General features: G+C 38.0%; 1 protein-coding gene across 11 annotated transcripts in view; it reads left to right on the top strand.

Moving 5' to 3' along the window:
* The window catches only part of Esrrg (estrogen related receptor gamma), a 595,402-nt gene that overhangs the window by 156,604 nt on the left and 416,872 nt on the right, over positions 1 to 21,926 (top strand). For 6 of the 11 annotated variants that reach the window (XM_040276850.2, XM_078022830.1, XM_040276853.2 and 3 more), the window contains one exon: positions 16,370 to 16,461. The exons of 4 other annotated variants lie outside the window; for them this stretch is intronic. The gene's annotated coding sequence lies outside the window, so the exon portion shown is untranslated. Of the gene's footprint in view, positions 1 to 12,114; positions 12,139 to 16,369; positions 16,462 to 21,926 lie in introns of those variants that run through there. One more of the 11 variants, XM_078022831.1, reaches the window with a different exon arrangement.

The following is a 21,926-nucleotide window of genomic DNA, read 5'->3' as shown; positions in this document are numbered from 1 at the left end:
ATGGTATATTTGTGCAATGGAACACTACTGTTCAATAAACTATGAACTACAAACATCCTCAGCAACAATGATTAACCTCATAAATGTTAGGCTGTAGAAAAGAAAACTAGGCACACATATAACAAAGTACCACATATTCTCATTCATTTGGTATTTCTCAAACAGGTAAAAGTAAGAATTAATAATAGAAATCAGAACAAAATCAGAGTGTGATCTCCTGTGGCAAGTGATTGACTAGATAGGGTTGTAAGGGAAACTTCTGGGGTCATAAAAATATCCTGTAACAACTGGGATGGTTTTAAGGATGCATCCATTTGTAAAAATTCAACAGATTTTACTTTTTAAGTCAGTGCATTATATTGTAGGTAATGATTAATAATTAATAACAGAATATTTGCATTTTACAAAGAATATACTGTCACTCTGGATTCTCTATGGAGAACAGACTGAAGAGGGCAGAGATGGAAATCAGCTGTGATGCCACCATAGCTGTCCAGTGTAGAGATGATGGTGATGGGGACTGGGGTGGTAAAGAGGAAGAGAACTGTTGGGTCCTGTGTATATTTTGAAGGAAGAGCCAAATGGGTTTCCTGAAAGATGTTAAGGAAAGTCAAGGGTATGGTCTGAAGTTTTTGGTCTGCGCAACCAGAAGATGGAACAAACTGAAGAAAAGAATAGAGTTGGTTAAAGGGTAAGAGTAATCAGAAGTGGCTTTTGTAAGATGTTCATTTTGAGATGCAAATTAGACATTCAAATTAGTGTGCTGAGTAGGAAGATGGATAAATGAGACTGGAGCTCAGAGGGGTCATCTTGGTGAAAGTTCAACTTTTGGGGTGTGTGTATGTTACTCAGAACTATAGTACATAGCTGTAATCATCTGAGGAATGAGTACATAAAAATGAGACAAGGTATCTAAGGACTTAACTTCTTAAAGAAAATGGACGAAGCTACTGGTCAGGAAGAAGTTAATAGGAAAGTGGTATCCCCAGAGTTCAGCAAAGCATCATGAGACTCTGAGCATACCTTTTCCAAAGTTGAATCTTGGAATTGCTTTTATCCATTGACAGTACCACGCCCCCTCCCCCACTTTTTGTGGTATTATTGGGGAACAAACTCAGAGACACTATATCACTGAGCTAGATCTCCAGCCTTTTAATTTTATTACTATTTTAAACTTTTGCACAGGGTCTCCGTAATTTGGCTGGGCTTATGACCCTCCTGCCTTAGCCTCTCAGGTAGCTGAAATTATAGATGTACACCACCATTCCTGGCTTTTGACAAGGACTTTTGATTTCATGGTCATGTGGTGCGTTCCATAACCTATCTTTATGATCTTAACCTCTTCATCATCTTTAGGACAATTTCAAGACTATTGTAGAATACTAGGGTTTTATCTATTTTTTGTTTGTTTTATTTGGTTGCTTTTCCTACTTGGCTAAACTTTGGGTTTTGTTTATTCCTTAACTGAAAGCCTTCAACTGAAAAATGATTGGCACCTGAATGACACAGTAATTGTTCACACCAACCTCTGTTAGTTTTGAAAATTCTATAATTTCTTGTGAAAGGCTTGGCCATTTCTTTTGTCTGTAACTGCATTGCCAGGCATGTGACAGGTTAGTTCCTGTACACACAATGACTTTATTTCCAATGTAGCACCACAGGACAATCTTTTCTGAAGGCACTTTAAGAGATTCAAATTTCAGTTAAAACCAACTCTATGTGCTGTTGCCAATGCAAATAATATCAGTGAGGTGACAATCAGATGAACAGCTAAGTTCACACATGCTCAGGCAGGATCGCTACTGAGATGTCACAACTTACTCCTCTGCCTGTCAGTTGGCAAGTATCTTAATTGAGGAAATATAGCATATATGTTAACAGGAACCATATCCATTTATATGTGATAGCCTTGATATTCTGAGGCATACATTTTTTGTACATTTAGAACCAAAGTAGGATATCAGAATGCTGTGCAATTGATGGAATGATCAAACTATGACCTTGACTCCTTTAATATAAATTCCCTTATTTACACATGTTTAGATCACGTAATTATGAGCTCCTGAGGGCACTATATTGATGATTATATAATACAATCTGCTTCTGTTTCCTGAGAAGAGGCCAAGATTCATCATGTTAAATTAAGCCTCAAGAAGTGGGAATAAAGATGGTATTTCCAGGGTGTAGAATTAAGAAAACTGAACTTGATTTTGATGGTTCCAATGCAGGGGTAGAGTTCTTGTAGAGTATCTTTTCAGAATTTTCTGGAAAGTGGTTTCCAAAAATGTGTAAATCTTTCTTCAGAGGAGAGGGGCTGTATTGAGGTTTAATTTTTTTTTTATTATATAGCTATTACTTAAGGCATTTAACAAAAACTCCAAGTAATCATGCAACTAAAAAAATACAAATGGGACTTGTATTAATAAGTCTGTCATCTCTTAATTTTAAAACATATTCAGAGGTAAGATATTATGATACAACTTGACTTATAAGCCAAAGACCCAAGATGACAATTAGTTGATATTTAGGGATAATTTTTCTTCTCTTAAACAATTGAGGAATGAGTATGGAATTCATAGAAAGTCTAATAATAGTAAAATATAGTGTCTGGCTCATTTTTAAATTTTACATAGGCTATTTTGTGTGTTCCTTCTTAACATCCTTATGATTCTCCAAATCAACGAATTATTGATGATGAACTGCATTATTACATTTAGTATTTGCAATTATATCTGTTTAAAGGGGCATCAATTTATTTATTTATTTAGACTTCTTAAGGCTTGAGCTACATCATATATAATTTAAAAATAATTTTAGCAGCCTTCCCACTCTGCAAGAAGAGCTTTTACTGGTACAGTTCTGTGATTTATGATGACATCACGTCCTTTCAGAGACAACATTATTATGTCACTGAACCTGAAGTGGTGAGGTCAAAAGTACATGTGAAGTAATTATGGGCTTGGAGGACCATGCTTCAGTTCAAAGAAAAGCAGCAAGGGTGGAATCTGTGCAGAGGGGATAGAAAAGAAGAAGAGGAAAGCAAATCTCTGAAATATGGTCATTGGTACCAGCAGAAATTTTGCCCTCAGCATTTTTATACTATGCTTTGGGAAATGAAAAAAAATTAATGAAGGAGGGGGGAAGCCAGCAGGCCTTTAAAACTTTACTCTATTGCATTACTGAGAAAGGCTTTGGAAAACAGAGGGGTTACGTAAATGAGAGCAGGTGCGGTGGTGCAGAGGTAACTATTCAGCATATGTAAGTGCAGTTGGAAAATCATTGTCTTGCAGAGAATACTTGAAATTGGTCCCTAATGGCCTCGGTTTTTGTCATATGGTCTTGATTATAAGGCTGAAATTGCATTGCCATGCCTTTAGTGTGAACGAGATGGATGGATAATTATTACGTGCACTGAATACCTTTCTGCATGGAGGAACTAGGACATCCTCTGGTCACTGTAGCTACCATTTCCACTGGCTGTCAGAAAAGCTCTAAGCGGCCAATTCATCACCATATTTATGTGGGAGAGAAATGGAAATGTGCCTCTATGGTTGGGTGTACACACTCCCACACATATATACATATGCAGATTGTAGACAAGCCCAAGTGACCCAGCGCGAGTGACCATGAGGCAATGTTCAAAGAAGCAGTTGCATTAGTGGAAATGAGGGGTACAAAGAGGAAACAGTGAGCTCTCTAGAAAACTAATAGCTCCTGGTGCTGTCCACATGCTAGTAGCTGGCACTGTCAGGAAAGATTTGGGGACTCAGTTTGAAATATTGCAGGAAGATTAAAAATCTTGACAATAGGAGATAGCAAGTAAACAAGGAATGTTTTTGGAAGACCAACGATATTTGATGTACCGAGAAAGAAACAGATCTTCCCTTTGTAAATATTTTTTATTAATTATTTTATGTTACAATGCTGAGGACTGAATCTAAGGCCTCACACACAATAGGCAAGTACTTTACCACTGAGCTGCATGCCCAATCCTGAAAATATCTAATTTTTTAACATGTTCTGCTTGCATAGCTTTCAGGGTTTATTTAGAAGGTGGACTTAATGATAGCAACAAAAAAATTCAGTTGCAGGTGCTGTTGAGAATAAATTTCATGCCTGTTTGTAGTTGCTACCAGCATTCCTACTGGTGAGGACATGAGGGGAGGATGCCCTGAAGAATAAGAGCAAAGCCAGTGCTTTGTCATATCTGAGTGGGCAAGATTCAGGACTGCACTAAGAACCCCGACCATGACCACACAACTCATTCATCACAGAAACATTTATTGTGGATCTTGTCCTTGTGAGGCTGTGGTTTTGTCTTTCACTACAGCCCTTTGCAAAATATGGGCAATTAGTTTGGAGGGCCACTATCCCTTTCACACTGAACCTTGAACTTTGAGTCCAGCACTGAAGGGAGAAACAAATCACACTTTGCTGAAGAGCTCATAGAAAGTCTAATTTGAGAAGCAGACACGGATTTGAGAGAACAAGGTTCTTTTCCCAGAATTGGCATTTTAAAAAATTTTTGATTATGATTTATGTTGGGCCTAATGTTGGGCAGTTTTACAAGTTGATAGAGAAGATTTGGGCCATCACTCAGCTGTTCTGCAGATGTTGTTTTGATGCCGGATGTATATTTAAGAGAAGGAGTAGACAAAATATTAAGGAATTAAGGGTGGATGTTTCTTTGTAAATTAAAGAAGGGAATATAAAAGCACAGAGACTAGACATAGTCTGTATGTGTATTTATGTGTGTGTATCCATGTGCAAACATATTTAACAAAATCAGAAATCAGTAGCAATTATTTAGCATATTTAATATAAGCTTTTATTTTCTGGTACATATTGATGCAAATACGTACACAATTCTGTCATACTCAAAGCTATGCTACATGGTAGTTGAATCTGGGATTCTAGGGCAATAAAGCATGAGGATTACACTATTTTGGAGCTGTTTTTAGCTTTCATTTCTATTGAAAACTGCTAAATTAGTAGCATTTTATGATTCCCGATTTAGCTCTTTTAATAAGAAGCAGAAGCTAAAAACGGCCCAACCAAGCAGTTGAAGTCTTATCACAAGCCGGTAAGATCAATAAGCTAAAAAAAGTATGAAAAGTTTTTGAGTGACAGCTTAAAAATGGAAAATTTAAATATATATCGCTGCCTTCTGCTCCATTGTGTAAGGCATAAAGCCCATTTTGGCAGTATATTTTTAAGCAATCAAGAAAGTGATTTATTAGTATCCCTGGATTTGTGTTTATATTTTCATGCTGTAAACTATGCTTATAGCAATGTATCTGTATTAAGGCATTAATACCCGGAGTGGTTCCTGAGCTTAACACTACTATCATTGTCCAAAGTGCAGTTTATTGGGCTATGTATAGTAACATCAGTATTGACACTTGCTGCATCATCTAAGTCTCTGAATAATCTGTGTTTGATGCTAAATGCTGCCGCTAGCAGGATATAAGACATAAATAGTGTAGGATCCATGATATTCCATGGCCATTGCTGGTATCTCCACTCCCATTTGATCTGTAGCAGAGTACTCTATGTGCTGAGATCTGGATAGATTTTCACAGTATTCTTTGATATGATTAGACGAAATCACACCTTGGTTTTGTACATTCTCTTTTCATATTTTAAACTAAATTTCACGATCAACATCTTATAAAAGTTCTATCAGTGACCTTTCATTAGGTGGAGACTGTATATTAAAAAAATTAAAGTGATGTGTGCTTGTAGCATAAGACTAATAATATGAATTTCTGGAAGAGTTTCCTGCCTCCTGAAGTTATGAGCAAAAACTATATACCCTGGTTTTGTGCTGTTCTCATATATGAAACTGTAGTTCCCATCTACTCAACAGCATAAGCGTCTTTAGTAATTGTGCAAAATGGTCTGTGTTGCAAATAAGAACAATTACTCTTAGCATCAGTGGAAGAATAGTTTGCAAACCAGGAATTTGGTTTCTGTTTGACCTTCTACACTTACAACAGGTCTTTATCTTTACATGCATTTGGTTTTTATCTATGAGTTTTACTTGAGGATTGATTCCTATATGGTGGACACTGTTTCCATACCACATGTATATTTTCTAAGCTTTATTTCTTTTGTTGAAAATCAAGATAGTATTTCAATTCTGTTTGAATTACACCAGATACACTCTCCTTTATTAAAAGCTATAAACAATGAAAAAGCTCTTTCTTAAAGTTACTTTCAGAATAAGGGGCAAAACAGTCACATAAATCATGATTGTGCTAATTTATCTAGGTGTTCCTAACTTTACATTGCAAAGACTAATGGCATATATTAAATCAAGTTTTGAGGTCATTAGAATTGAAAGAGAATACCCATATCTACTAATTTATTCTTTCATTCATTAGGCATATATCCATGGAGTACAAGTTGTATGCCAGAAACTGTGTTGTTTCTGTGAAATTACAGTTTTCCTTTCATATACATAGATTTGTTCCAGGACTCTTAAAAAATACCAAAATCTACAAATGCCCAAGTCTGTTATTTAAAGTGGCATAATATTTTCATGTAAACTACACACATCCTCTTGTGTACTTTAAGTCATCTCTAGCTTGCTTAGAATACCTAATTAATGGACATCCCATGTAAATAGTTGTTATACTATGTAATTGAAGGAAGATGTCAAGAAAAGTGAACATGACCAGTAGAGATGCACTGTTTCTTCACATATTTTCTATTTGCAGGCAGTTTAATCTACAGATGTGGAACCTGGGGACACAAAAGGTTGATGGTAACAGTAATAGTCTAAAGTCACAAATGATATTACATCTTGAGAAGTGGACCCAAAAGAACTTATTAAAAATACAAAAGTCAATTTTCCCCCAAAGTAGCAAAGGAGAAAAATCATAATAGTGACCAAATGCATTTTTTATTAGTTTATTACTTCTTGCTCATTTGTTATAAAGAATTTGATAGAATTAAACTCACTAAAAAACTAAGAGACTTGCCTCTTTCACTGCAAATATCATTGTTTTTGGAACTGATTAGGCAGTGACAAGAAAGAGACCATTTTTGTTTCAACAAAAAGTTTAGGTGGCACAAAAGAATAGCATATGATTTAATACATAAATACTGGGTAGGCTAACTCTGCTGAACATTATTACTCATGTAAAAATATGGAAAGCAATATGTCGACTCCTCGGAAAACTTGGAATGGAACCACCCTTTGATCCAGCTCTCCCATTCCTTGGTTTGTACCCAAAGGACTTAAAATCAGCATAGTACAGTGAAGCAACTCATGATAGCTAAACTATGGAATCAACCTAGGTGTCCTTTGACAGATAAATAAAGAAAGAAAATGTGGTAGATATATACAATGGAATATTACTCAGCCTTAAAGAAGAATGAAATAAATGATGGCATTTGTCGGTAAATGGATGGAACTGGAGAATATTATGCTAAGTGAAATAAGCCAATCCCCCCAAACCAAAGACCGAGTTCACAATAGAGGATGTGTTGCTAGGGAAGAATAGAGGTACTTTGTATTAGGCAGAGGGGAGTGAAGGGAGGTGAGAGGTATAGGGATAGGAATAAGGTATAAGGTATAAGGTATAAGGTAGGTATAAGGATAGTAGACTGAATCTGACATTATTACACTATGTACATATATGACTATATGACCAGTGTGATTCTGCATCATGTAAAACCAGAAAAATGAGAAATTATACTCCATTTATGTGTCATGTGTCAAAATGCATTCTACTCTCATGTATAACTAATTAGAACAATTTCAAAACAAAGAAATAAAGGTAGCAAGTTTTGATTGTGTTTTATTTCGGCTGAATGGTTGGTTATAGTACCAGAGCAGACGGAGAGCTAGGAGAGACATAATGTTCTCATCAAGAAAATAAGAAATACATGCTGTTTATTTTCAAAGCCAGGAAAGTTTGTGCCTTTCATTCTTCTATGGGAAACCTTTATGATTCTTTTACTTATTTTGCAGTAAATAAACCTGTGGGCCTTTTCAGTTTGTAGGTAGTAAGTGTGGTTAATGCATCCACAACAAAGGATGGGGAAATCATGTGAATTTTCTTTCTTTCCTTTCATCTAATGCAGAAGGAGGAAGCTGGGAGTGAATGTGTCTGGTGCAAACAGCTTAGTGCAAGTGCCTCTAACAACAGGAAACACACTGAATTCTAGAGCTTCAGGATGGTGAAGGGGTTGGGAAGACAGAGTGCTTTGTGCTTTTCTAGCTGATCCACTGATAGCATCCAGAACAGTGCGTGGTCCATGGTGGGTGCCTCCTGCCTCCAGAGTGTGTCGATGCTCCACACAGAGGAGCACTCTGAGTGTATGTTCTTGTTTCTTTAGTCCTTGATGTATCCTTGGAAAAGTGCACAAGACAGAGGTGGAGTGAGAGGAAGAAGCCTAGGGACCTATGAAATCTAGTGTTTTTTTTTTTTTTTTTACCCATTTATTCTTTATTGTCTCTTTTCTAAGTTGAAATATTCAGCTTTGGCCTAAAAAGAAGCTAAAAAACCTTATGCAAAGAGCTTGTAAACAAACACCCACATGAACCATCTGGTTTGGTAGCACATACAAGTGATTAAGCTTCAGAGCTGTGATTGTTAAATTTTTAAAAACACAACAATCCAAAACACCCCCAAATAGATTCCTCATGCAAGTTTATAGGGGCAAAACATATGATGCTTTATATAGTAAATGATCTGGAAAGGTTAAAAGGATTTTTTTAAAAAATTTCCTTTCCTCCTTCCCTCCCTCCCTCCCTCCCTTGTTCCTTTCTTTTGGGTGTTATGGAAAATACATGTACCCAAAATGTGTTTATGTTTCCACTATCTTGAGTCTGCATTGTTAACAGCTTATCATATTCCTTATCTTTACCTTTATCATCATATTTGCCCTTGATAGAGGAACCTGCATGCTTGGATGTATGTGCATGTGCACACAAGAGGGTTTCTCAGTTCTTTTCAGAATATATTAAGCAATCTGGGCTATTTGCAAATAATGAATTCATACTTTTTGTCCATAATGACTGAAGAAAGTCAGGTCAGGGGGAAATTAAATATGTTAAGAGCTCTCATTTTAATTGTATAATATCGATACTGTCTTTATAGTTAATTTCCTTGACAAGTCGTAGGGCATATGGATTGGACTCTTCATATATTTCTAACGTGGAAATGATTCTAAATTGGAACATCTCATTTAGGTGATATCACTGAAAGGAGAAAGAGGAAGCTGCCCCCTGTATTGCAAGTTTATGGAAGGAGCTCAGCTTTACAGTTGATAAGTATTGGAATGAATTGCCCAGACACACAGAACCAAAGATTCTCAAGTGAAATAAAAACTGTGGGTGAGAAAGCAGTCTCATATGAGATTCCCCTATGTCTGACTTCCCCAGCTTGACCAGTCCTCATCCCTGGATGTATCCTATCCAAGAAAGGGAGGAAAGAAAAGAGTTTAAAAAAAGAGGAGAAAGAGTCTTGAGTGTACTCATGATGATTCAGATGTCAAATACCGCCTCCCCGAATATCTAATGGTTCAAACATAATAAAGATTATTTTTGTTTCATGACATAAAGTCCATAATGAGTATTCCTGATTGGGATGAATTTCTTTCACGTGGCAATGTGAAGACAGACCTCCTGTCTTGGTGGCTCTCTGACTTTGGTGTGAGGAAGGGTTTCATGTACCACCTATGGAGAGACTCCCATCAATCCTCTTTCTGCAGCAGGGAGGAAACTCAGTCCCATGACAACATAAGTTCAGAAGTGACCAGGGAAATCAGTCGAACTATGTGCAAAATAACAAGGAGTTTGGTGAACTGCTGGTTAGTCTTCAACATAAAGGAAAAAAAAAAAAAGATGGGGATTAATGTGGGACACTGTGTAGTGTTTTTTATTTGCCAGGAAGGATATGATGAAATCAAAGCCTTTTACAGTGATGTGATCGTAAACTGGCTGTTTCACTGGTGTGTGTGTGTGTGTATGTGTGTGTGTGTGTGTTGGTGTTGGGGATGGGGGGCAATCTCATCTGATTTCTGTTGTTTGCCAAGTTTCTTCATATAAATACTAGATAGTTTCAAGCTACAAATGAATTCACCGAGTGTGGAATTGGGCCTAACTGACCTCTGTAACCCTTCATGCTCCTGATGAATTCTGAGAAAACACATCTGAGGCAGCCCATTTGTGGGAAAGAAATGAGTGTGTATTTTCCCCTTGGTATTTGACCCAGGGGAAGGTTTGTTTCAAAGTGGATCTCTTTATCGCTGAAAATACATTGATATGATATACTCATATCAACAACAGACGGGGGCGATACACTTTTGAGTCAGAGAAAAATAAGACCAAGGGCACTCATGAGGTGTCAAGGCCACCATCTGTACGGAGCTGTGGGCCACTCTTGGGCTATATATAAAGTGCCTAGAACAACTTTCCAAGGAGTGTCCTGAGAAGTCAGATGCCACTTCTGGAATCTGTGTATATATTGCATTAATAATTTTCTTGGAATTTAATGTGATCATTCCCGTCATTGTTTTCCAAGAAGGGGGAAAGACTTGGAGATGGGATGGATAATGGTGATGAGAGAAAAGAGAGGCCAAGGATGTTCCTTTGTGTCTGCAAAGATATAACGTGAGCCAATCTGTGAGTTTTTTTTTTTCTTTTGAGGTGCTCTGGATTGAACCTGGGGTCCCAAGCATGCTAAGCACATGCTCTACCATGGAGCCACATCCCCAGCCCCTGATCTATATTTAAGACAATAACCCTGAAGCTCAAATAGATGTTCAGATCTCAGTTGGCTAATTAAGATGATGATTAATAGGCCAATGGCTGTAGGTGGATCCTTCTGAAATTTTCCACCATTGCTTCTCTATTTTTGCTATCCAAACCGTCAGGCCATGTTTTGACCAGCTTGATTGACTCTTAGCACTCTGTTTGATCTGTGTACATCTGTGGTGTTTCAGCATCCCTATACTGGTCCAGGTGGGTCAAGACTCCTGATGAACTAGGTTGGCATTAGCCCAGGGCTTTTGCTGTGAGTGGTCTTGTTTTCGGAGGTTCTAAAGACATGTCCTCTCTTGAACTGAGGCTGTTGTCTGAGTCTTCACTGTGAAGACCCAGGATTTTGTTTGAGGTGCTTATTGTTTTGTTTATATTAGGCAGTTGACGTCAGCATCACTAAGATTCTGGTCCATTACGTATTTTGGAATACCAGCGGAGGCAGATCCAAAGCTAAGGGTGAATCAAATCTGTGGTGTATTTGATTCCCTTCGGTTCCTGGTTTATGTTAAGCTAGTTGCTATTTTTAGAAAGTACTAAAACTGGTAATGACAGACTCAGGTATTGTGGTCTCTCCAAAAGTTAATTCGTTTACTTAGTAAATACTAATGAGCCATCCTGGGGAGCAGATCTCCTCCTGTATTTTCTAATCATGGTGAAAATTAAACATCTCTGAAACTAACTTCTCTCATGCCAACCCACTCCATTGAATTTTTCCTTAACTGAGCGCTGCCAAAATTCAGAACTAGGCCTTGGCACACCCGTTTTGATCAGACCAGCCATCAGAATCATAATGTCCTAAGTACAGAGCCCACTAATTGAATTTCATTCACTGGACTTGAAATATAGCAGCCAAAGGCAGAGAACACTGTCGGCTGTTTTTTTTTTATGAGGACCGGAGTCTAAAGTCATTTTTAAAATGTGAGTGATGCAATTTCTTGTATCTTTCATTTAAAATGCTACTTGGTAAACAGCGTTACAGATTAGTGTATTTGTAATTTAAATGAAGACAATACATCAAGCCCAATCTGAAAAGAAAGGAGAAGTTTAGGAAATGATTCATTCCTCCTTTTGTGTGAGGTCTACTGTAGAAAATGATAAATAAATAGGTGAGGAACAAGGGGGGGGGAAAGGTTTGTGGATTTTAGGAGACAAAATTGAACTATTTCTGAAACAAGAGTCAATCTCAAATAGCTAAATCTTTGTTTTCTTCAAGCACACTAATAAATTCTGCCTAATTCATTTTTTATTTTCTCTTGGGGTCTGCTTGCAGATTTGCCTCAACGAAGGAAGCATCATGTTACATCTTTTAAATAATTGATGGCTCTCAGTCCAAGCCAGCTTGAAGGAAATTCTGAAAATAGGTACTGATTGAGCAAATGCTTCCTTCCTCCCCGCATTCCCTCCTCAGCATTCTCTGCACTTATCTTCCTTTAATAAAGCTCGCTTTTTCCTTCCTCTTTTGTTTCTTGGCCTCCTTGATGGAGCGAGCGATGCTATCGTTTCGGTTTGGACTTTACCTGGTACTGAGTATTTCTCCTACCACTCTATTTTATTGAAGATGGAGGGAGCTGTTCTATTGTAAGCAGACGGATGTCATGAAAAGTTTTTAATGAATCAGTAGAAATGTCATAATTACCACCAGAGATGGTTTGTTGGGACAACTGAGCTCAGAACTTGCCCGGCTGAAGTTGCAGCGTGTTCTTTCCAAGGCTGAGGTGACCCTGAAAGCTGGGTTAGCTATGGCCTTGTCCAACTCCCAGCTGTTCCTGTAGGTTCTGAAGCAGTGAGCAGTTTTCCCCAAGAGAGAGAAGAGCATCTCCATCTTATCTCACTGTGGGTGTCATTAAGCATCATCTAAGACTTGGAAAAGCCATTACGGTTTTCAGGCAGCTGTGGTTGGTAGCGCATTGGAGTGTCCCACAGTGATGCTGGCTTCGAGTCACCACCTTTTGAATCCTGTTGTCTTCCAGGACCTCCTTCTCCTTGCTTGCAAAAATGAGGGCTCTAGGGAGAATCCTCTGTAAGGCCCTTATCAGCAATGGTCTTCTTCCATCCTCCATGGAATGGGATGATAAACCAAGGGGGGGAGGTTGCACTCCTTTTGATTTTGAGTATATGAATGGTGTTCCAAGTTTGAGTGAATGGAAGCTATGTGATCTCTCTGTGCTAACCTTCTTGTGTCTTTCCATCATTTTCTTCGTCTTTCTACATTCCCAGGGTTAAAGTGGAAGGAGAATATTTTGCAAAGTGCTAGACTCAAGAAACTTGGCTGACTGAATGAAGAAATCATTTATTTAAAAAAAAATACTCTGCCCTCACAGAAATGCTTTCCCTAAATTTCTCAAATTGCAACAGAAAGTAGACAGGAAGACATAACTGTGGGGTGGCAAATATTGGGAGAGCTAAATCTGTAATTTTGAGCTCAGTGTCACTGAGAGAAAGCCTTACATTGTGTCAATCACTGGAGGAGCTGTATCTGAATGGATGGGTTATTGTCTGCTTTTAAAACTATTACCATCTCTGACCCACTGTTCCTTTCAAGGGACATCACATAGATACTATCATTCTGTTTTCTCTCTTGTTAGAGCTAGCTTCCTGGGATCTGAACCCTTCTCTTCTCCATATCTTTCCAGCAATCAGTAGCTCACTTGTATATACTATACTTGCAATGGATAAAGTTTTCTAATTGCTGTTATTGAAATCCTAAAAAAAAAAAGTCTTCAAATAATCAAAGCTATTTATACTCACACAAAACCATATGGTAGGGAATCTAGAAGCAGAAGAATCTCTTCTTTGTCTTTTACTTGCTGACTATATACTAACATTAAAAGTTCAAAGGAACTGTTTGGTTTCTCTTTTTTCCTCTTTTTCATTTTTTTTTGTTTGTTCAAATTAGTTATACATGACAGTGGACTGCATTTTGACACATAATGCATGAATAGAGAATATCTTCTCATTGTTCTGGTTGTACATGATATAGAATTATACCAGTCATATAATCTTGTATGCACATAGGGCAATCATGTCCAGTTCATTCTATTAATTCTTTCTACCCACATGCCCACTTCCCCTTCCTGCACTCCCCTCTGGTTAATCCAAAGTACCTGTATTCTTCCCTAGCCACACCCCCATCATTGTGAATTGTCATCTTCATATCAGAGAAAACATTTGGCCTTTGGTTTTTTGGGATTGATTTATGTCACTTAGCATGATATTCTCCAGCTCCATCCATTTACTGGCAAATGCGATCGTTTCATTCTTTTTTAAGGCTGAGTAATATTCCATTGCGTATATATGCCACATTTTTTTTATCCATTCATCTGCTGAAGGGCACCTGGGTTGGTTCCATAGTTTGGCTGTTGTCAGTTGAGCTGCTATGAACATTGATGTGGCTGCTTCATTATAGTATGCTGATTTTAAGTCCTTTGGGTATAAATCGAGGAGTGGGATAGCTGGTTGGTTCCATTCCAAGTTTTCTAAGGAATCTCCATATTGGTATTTCCATAATGGTAACTGAACTTTTAAAGACAGTTTACAATAGTATTTTTTTCCCATTCTTCAGTAAATTATCCACAGTGTGGAAATCTTCCACCTGGGTTGATGGTCATAACTTAAAACAATTAATCTAGGGAAATGTATACTATATTTTATCCTCAGAGGCCATTTTAGCAGTAACAGGAACTAATTCCATGTGCTCTTCTGATATCTGCATCATTTTCCTCACCTGTAAACCCTGAATCTCCTGAGTTGAGTTCCTCTGCTCAAAGAGGTTGTATATGGATCCCCAAATCCATTATTACAATTCTAACACCATTTTGTATTTTTGTCAATTTCAGAGGTGAAATTTCACAAGCAGTATATTTTAAAAATTATCTAGAAATCTACAATCACATTGGTCATGACCATTGTCCATATTACAACAACAGCAACTCACCTGTTGGAACCAGCACCTGCAGAATTTTGCTGACTCATGTCCTCCTTTGGTCCCTCTCAAATCCTTAGCTTTCTTTAAAAAATAAATAACAACCTAAATTAGCTCCTGTCAGGCATCTATCCCAGTAGTGCCAATTGGGTGGGTTCTCTCCTATTTTTTTTTATACTTATAGAAATTATAGTTTTTTTTTAAAACAGAACTCCTTTGTTTACAATCCTGGAAAATAAATATATTTGGATCCTTTGAGTCTTCATATCTTTTTTCTCATTCATGACTATATCAAAACTATCCCCTACTTTTTTTTTTTTCTGCAAAGCGACTTCCTATCTTTATTCTAGACCCTGTCAAATTCTAATCTATACCAGGAGCTTCCTTGGTCTCTAGTCTTAGTTGGTCCTCAGCTCTGATTCTGTGCAAGAATTTATTTCAAAATCATCCCTTTGTTTTGTAGCACACAAATAGTTTCTCTTTGGTATTTTTGAAGCAAATGATCAAAGCATGATTCCAGTTGGTTTTTCCAGCATTGGGTTGTTGAGACAAAGTTGAGACTGAAAGGTTAATCTTGTTTGTCAAGGATTTGACTTTTTTTTTGTTCTTGAAAGAAAATGGGCAAGGTGTGGGTTTGGAGGGTGTCTTAGTGAACAGATTTAGAAGCCCCTCTGAGCGTCTGAGAGCCCATTTAATGGCAACACAACCTTCTCTAAAATGTTCCCCGGTGTCCAGATTTATCATATTCATGTCTCAAGAAGGATGATAGGAAATGGACCGGGGCCACTTGGATAATTAATTTCACCACCTCTTTTATGTAATAAATTGTACCAAAGTGTTCACTAAACCAATCGTTAGGGTATATCTGTCACTTCTGGGTCACAGCCTTCCTCCTTTCTGCCCTGAGCTGTAAGTTCAGCACAGAATCCCGCTGGATACCTAAAGGATCATTTTGTTGCTCTGAACAGTCCTTGTATTATGTGGGTGAAGATATGAGAACTAAGTTAAATCATATGGAGTTGCCATTGTTGTAGGTCAAATTTGGGAAAGTAGTGACAATGAGGTTCAACCCAGTAGCTTCCTTTGATAGACGCTCTTCCTAAAACAGCATTAATGCATGTTTGTTTAAAATCCACTGTGGAATTATTTGAAACAGAAGCTTTAAGTTTTTCCATGAGAAAACTTGTGCTTTTCTTCCTGTTGCCTTTTGTCTTTTCTGAGAATCAGAGCCATAGGAAGCAAAGCCCTTATATTTTGAGATGAATGTGAAATAAGTGAAAAATCCATTGGTCTTGGAAGAATTTATTTTTTTTTCTGAAAATTATAAATGTATTTAATGGAAAAATGCTTTGAAACCCTAACCAGAGCATTCACTATAAATAAGAGAGGAGTAGATGATTAATAAATCTAATAAAGCTAAGAAGGAAGAAAACTTAAAATAAAAATGAGGATTGTACCTTCGTGTGAGTGTTAATACAGCCCCGAGTATATATATAGGAAAATCAAAGACTTGCTAAAGGCAGAGCATACTAAGTCATATCTATTAATGTGTGCTTAACTCTATTGCCTGGGAGATTTTATTAAATGCAGCGGCCACGAAAATTGACCTCACTTTTTTTTTTTTTTCCTGTTTTGGGTTGGATCCTTGCTCACGTCACATAAATGAATAGAGCTGACAATCTACTGGTTCATCAATGAAACAATATTAAATTATGAAGATGTAAGGAAAAAATCCTACACTATCAGTGTTGCAGTTTGCAAGGTAAGCTGTCCCCTACAAGATAGGAGATATTAATGTTCTTTAAAAATCTTCACAATACCATGCCAGGTGATGTACACTAAAGGGTTAAGTGGCCTCCGTGTGTGTGTGTGTGTGTGTGTGTGTGTGTGTGTGTATTTCAGTGTTGTGCTGACAAGTGTTTTATAAGTAACAAAAATGAAGAGACTGTGATGTTTTCCTCATTATGTCTTTTAAAATGCAAAATCATTTTTAATGCTTTTAAAATGTTATCTATTATGAAACAGTTTGACAAATTGGACTTTACTGAGTGTATGTTGCCTGATCCCACAGTCGTTTTGCCTTTGTTTCTGGTGATTCACTGTGTTGACCAGTAAGCAGTGGCTAATTCTTGTCTTTCGGTTATGTGCAAGAAGTAAAATATTATTTTGATTTACATTTTCTCTTGTGCTTTAGATAGGAAGCCCTATCTTCTGATTCTAGCTTATGTGAACTTGCTGAAGGTTCTTTATGTCATTAGTTACCAATTGAGTACTTGTTTGTTTGTTTGTTTGTTTGCCCCCAAGAATATTCAAAGGCTGAGTTTATACTGCATCTTTGTTTTCTTTGTTTGGTTGTTTTTTTTTTTTTTTTGGTACTGGGGATTTAACCCAGAAGTGCTTAATCACTGAGCCATATCCCCATCCCCTTTTAATTTTTTACTTTGAGACAGGACCTCACTAAGTTGCTGAGGGCCTCACTAGGTTGCTCAGGCTGGCTTTGAACTTCTGATCCTTCTGCTTCAGCCTCCAGAGTTGTTGGGATGACTGGTGTGCTACACCACTCTCAGCTGCATTCCATTTTTGAGGGGAAAATCATGTTATGCCTATTTTCTGAAGTTCCCATCAACTATTCAATCCTATGAATTACCCATCTCCTTCACTTGGATCTAGGAACCCTGTGCTAACAACTGTCACAGGAGGATGACAGTGTGGAACAGTCTTTTGTTGGAGAGTTTCTCTGCTTTCTCTTTCTCTCCATGACACTCTCACATGGGTGTGTCTGTCAGCAAGGGTGAACAACCATTGCCTCCTCCAAGGCAGGATCAGTGATTCATTGGTTTCCCCGGTGCCTGTTGTGGTGTCCAGTGGAGCAGTGTACAGGGATCCGTGTGCACTTGCTCCCTGTGGCATTTCTCCATGGCATTTGCTACTGTACTCTCTGGAGTATCAGATTTCTGAACAGCATTCAGCAGACTCCTGCTTCCATGTTGAAAATAGTACGTTGGAAGTAGAATTACCTTTTTCATAGCACCCAAGTTGCTTAATTCATAAATTGAGAATAACTTAGGCAGTGGGAGAATATGTTTCCGTGTTTGCAGTGGATTGGAATGAATGTGGTATTCGTTCTGCTTCAGCTCAAACTCTCCTAAAATGGAGTTCTGGCCCCATATCATTCAGTTACACGATTCTGGGATATCATCTGTTGTTTTGTGTAGCATCAGTTTGGTTTTAAATATTGGTGGTACTTAAATCTACTTGTTAAAAACTACAGGTGTGCCCTGCTTTAAGGAAACTTGGATATGCTTCAGATTCCCACTTGCCGTGCCATGGCATGAAGGGGCAGTTATTTGCACACTAAAAATGTCTTGGCTTTATAAAATAATTTATCATCAGATTCCTTTAAATAACCAACTCTCTCAGAGCATTTAAAATATGATTTGATTTGAAAAAATCAATGGTTACTCCCTCCACTTTCCAAGAACACATCTACTCTAAAATGTGGGGCAGTCGAAGGGGGGAAATCAAGTAGCAAGGAATGAGGATCTTGAGTAAGCCGAACAGGAATTAATTTTTTAATTTAGAAAAACATTTACTTTTTCTAGAATTTTCAGGGGAAGTCACCTTCACCTTTTCTCACCTCCAGAGTACATAAAGAAAGGAAGAAGGGGGCAGGCCAGTTTGAGTTTGGAAAAGAAGAAATCTATTTCTCTGGTGGGTTCGCATTCTGCATTATGCATGTGCGTAAGAGTGAGGTTTGCTTTGATCCTGACTATTAAAAGTTTATTTTTAAACTCAGACTGGGCAGGAATCCAGCGATGCTCTTTCCCCTGCAACACATCCTGGGTTTCAGGTCCCCAGCCTGGCAGAATGCGACTAAGCAGCCGGAAGTAGTTGAAAAGTGTGGAGACTTGACGGGTGCTGAGGGTTTGTTCCTCCCTTCCTGCCCTCCATTTTTGAAATTCAAATTGAATGCAATTTTCAGCTCATTTGAGCCAGAATATACTGTTGCTGAGCTTCAGTGGCTCTTAAATTCAAACTCACAGGAGAAAACAGATATCATCTGTCACAGAGGGTGGGAGAAAGAAGACTCCCACATTTTATTCAGGGGAGGCAGAGCTCCAGTAACTAATTCAAAGCTTTCTGACTAATCGGTTAATCATTCACCAGCAAACTGATCAAGTAATCAATGAAACCTTTTAGACACCCATCCTATGAAATCTTGAGTAGTTTCCCCCTTGCTTAAAAAAAAAAATGTTCCAGTCTATTTTTATATTGTTGATATTTTCATACCTATTTTGCAAACTGAGATGGAATATCTAGGTGGTCTTTTCTTTCTGCACTTCCTGACTATTTTTTATTGTTTCTATCTTTACTGTCTCTGTCGATGCTATTTACTTATGATTGAGAATTAGCAGAAGGCTTAATGCTGGCTAAGTAGGGCCAAATTTTGCATTTTTTTTTTTATTAACAGACTCTCTGAAAATATGCTTCTTTCTCTAGGCAAATATAAGTACCAGTGAAAAAAAGAAAGACCCACTCATATGGTTCTGGACTTTGCAAGTGTGTCTAATCTGCAAGGTGGATATTTCAGAGGTCTTGAGAATGCCTCTTGATGAATTTCTGCCACTGGGTATGTGCCCAGGGAATGCAAATGAATTTGAACAATGATAGTCTAAAATTTCTCTTCTGATTTCAGAAAGAATGTGATGTGGCAATTTTGATCTTGAAATGTAGGTTATATGCTTATCCATGACTGTTTTAGTGTAAGTCAAGATTTCCATAGGAACAGGAAGGCTATTCACTTTCTCTTGCTATTTTACCTTTTACCCACTTTTTTCCTCAGGATCCATGAGACACAAGTAATTATGTTATTTCAAAGTAAGTGGGAGTAAAAATTTGTCAGTTCTAATGAAGTCAGTTTATAGTAATGCCACCTATGGTGGGTAAGTGTGTGGTTGACCCTATATATTTATGCACACACGCTTGTATGTGTGTTTACATGTCTCGGGGATCTCTAAGAATGTGACAGCAGGAACCTCCAAATGTTCGCTTTTACCTTAACAAAGTTATCAACCCCTTTATCCTCTTAATGGTAATGTGCTTATGTATTAGAATCCTGGTAGAAAACATTGACTTCATTTCCTTTAGAAGGAATGATACCCTGACATATTAACCTGTGTTTCTCTATTATGCCTTCATGAAGCCATTGACCTATGCTACAAGAAGTCAGAAACTACTGTGAAACTAAAGACTGTGAAATTGCGATTTATAGTAAGAAATGCATATTTGGTTTCTCTGCCCCCCAGTTCCTGACCCTCCCTTGGAACTCTTAATCCCTAGGGATTTCCTGTGCGACTGACAGGAGTGTCTTTTGTTCTAATGAGGCCACTCTTGTTGGGCTCCTGGATGGAAGTGGGTCACCAAGCCAAGATCAGAAGCTCTGAACTTTCAACCCCTACCTCCTATCCTCCAGGAGCAGAGAAGAGCTGGAGAGTGAGTTAGTAGCCTGTTGTGCCTACTTTGAAAAGCTTCCATGAAAATCCCTTCACTCCAGGGATGAGAGCTTCCAGGTTGCTGAATGGTAGAGGTCCTGGGAAGGTGGTTCACTACAGAGAGTGGGAAGCTCTGTGCCCCTTCCCACAAAGCTCTCCCTAGTTCCTCAACTGTGTATCTGTGCCCTTTATAGTTCCCTTTATTGACATAATAAACTGGTAAAAGTAAGTAATTCTCTGAGTTCTATGAGCTACTCTAACAGATTAATCAAATAAGGGTGTCATGGAAAAAAATCTCTCATTTGTAGCCAAGTCAGATGGCAATTGTGGGTAGCCAACAACTTTTGACTGGTATTTGAAGTGGAGGTCAATCTTTTGGGACTGAGCCCTTCATCTATAGCTCTTTCCAGGTAGATGGTGCCAGCCTCAAGTCAAACTATAGTTACTTGGTGATTGCTGAGGAATTGATATGTGTGTAATACCTAAGACATCTGAACACAGAAGTGTTTTGTGTTGGGTGAAAGAGTACGAACAACAGTTTGACTTTTACTATGTTACTGTATCTGCCATGACAAGGGATCTACCTTTTTAGCTAATTACTGAAGTAGTTAATGGAAATTTAATTTTCCTACTTAAATATCATCTGGCTTCTGGTTTCAAGTTGTTGTTGTTATTATTACCACTAGGGATTGAACCCAGGGATGCTTAACTTCTGAGCAACATCCCAGCCCTTTTTTGTATTTTCTTTAGAGACAAGGTCTTGCTGAGTTGCTTAAGGCCTCGCTAAGTTGCTGAGGCTGGCTTTAAACTTGCAATCCTCCTGCCTCAGCTTGCAGAGTTGCTGGGATTACAGGTGTGCCCACTGCGCCCGGCTCAAGTAATTATTGAGTGCTTACTATGTGGCAGACATTTACTGAACTAAGATTTTTTCAGTAGTGGTTCTCAACCTAAGTGAGATAGACATTGGAGATGAAATGTCAAATCCAACTAAAATATGCACTTTGTCCCTGCCCTTTTTCCACAGTTAATAATTAGTGGTATAAAATAGATATACTCTAATTTGGTATTGGGATAAAGGATAGTATGCAAAACAAGTTAGTGGCTAAGATAATAAAATGTGCACACTGAGATATTAAATGTATAATATTCTCCAAAAATGCTAACAAAATTGGGTAAAGGAAGGGCCAATGAGGTGCTGATATCCTGCAAGAAGGCACTGTGAGGTAAGCAAGCCAGGGATCAATGGAGGGAAGGAGAGAACAATCCAAGAGGTGGGCACAGTAGGACTCTAAGAAAAAGTTCTCCTGAGAAGCTTGAGTGAAGTTGGGGAGAGCTCACTAGTGCACGAGAGCCTGTTTCTACCAAGAAACGCAGTTATTTCATTTCTAGGAATTATGTGAGCCAGTGTTTATTTAATATTATTAAATATTAAATGATATGTTTACAAAAACAATTATGTTAAACTGAAAGTAATAAATACTCAACTTTTCTAATAACACTAACCTCATTTTGCTGTTACCTGTGCTCTGGAAGCCTGACTCTTGCATCTGGATGGGGAATGCAGTGTATCAAGGGGCATGCTATTGGGCATCTCTTTACCAATTCCAGGTACCATTGTTGGGTTGGGAGTGGAAATCAGCCATTAGGGGAATATTTAAACCATGGAAATCAGCAAGTGTCAAAAATTGGGACTTTATTCATTTGAGGGTCAATTGTTAAACAGACAAGCATGGGG

Source organism: Ictidomys tridecemlineatus, chromosome 10, assembly GCF_052094955.1.
Source record: "Ictidomys tridecemlineatus isolate mIctTri1 chromosome 10, mIctTri1.hap1, whole genome shotgun sequence".
Lineage (NCBI taxonomy): Eukaryota > Metazoa > Chordata > Mammalia > Rodentia > Sciuridae > Ictidomys > Ictidomys tridecemlineatus.
The sequence above is the reverse complement of the archived record's forward strand: the minus strand, read 5'-3'. Positions and strand labels throughout refer to the sequence as shown.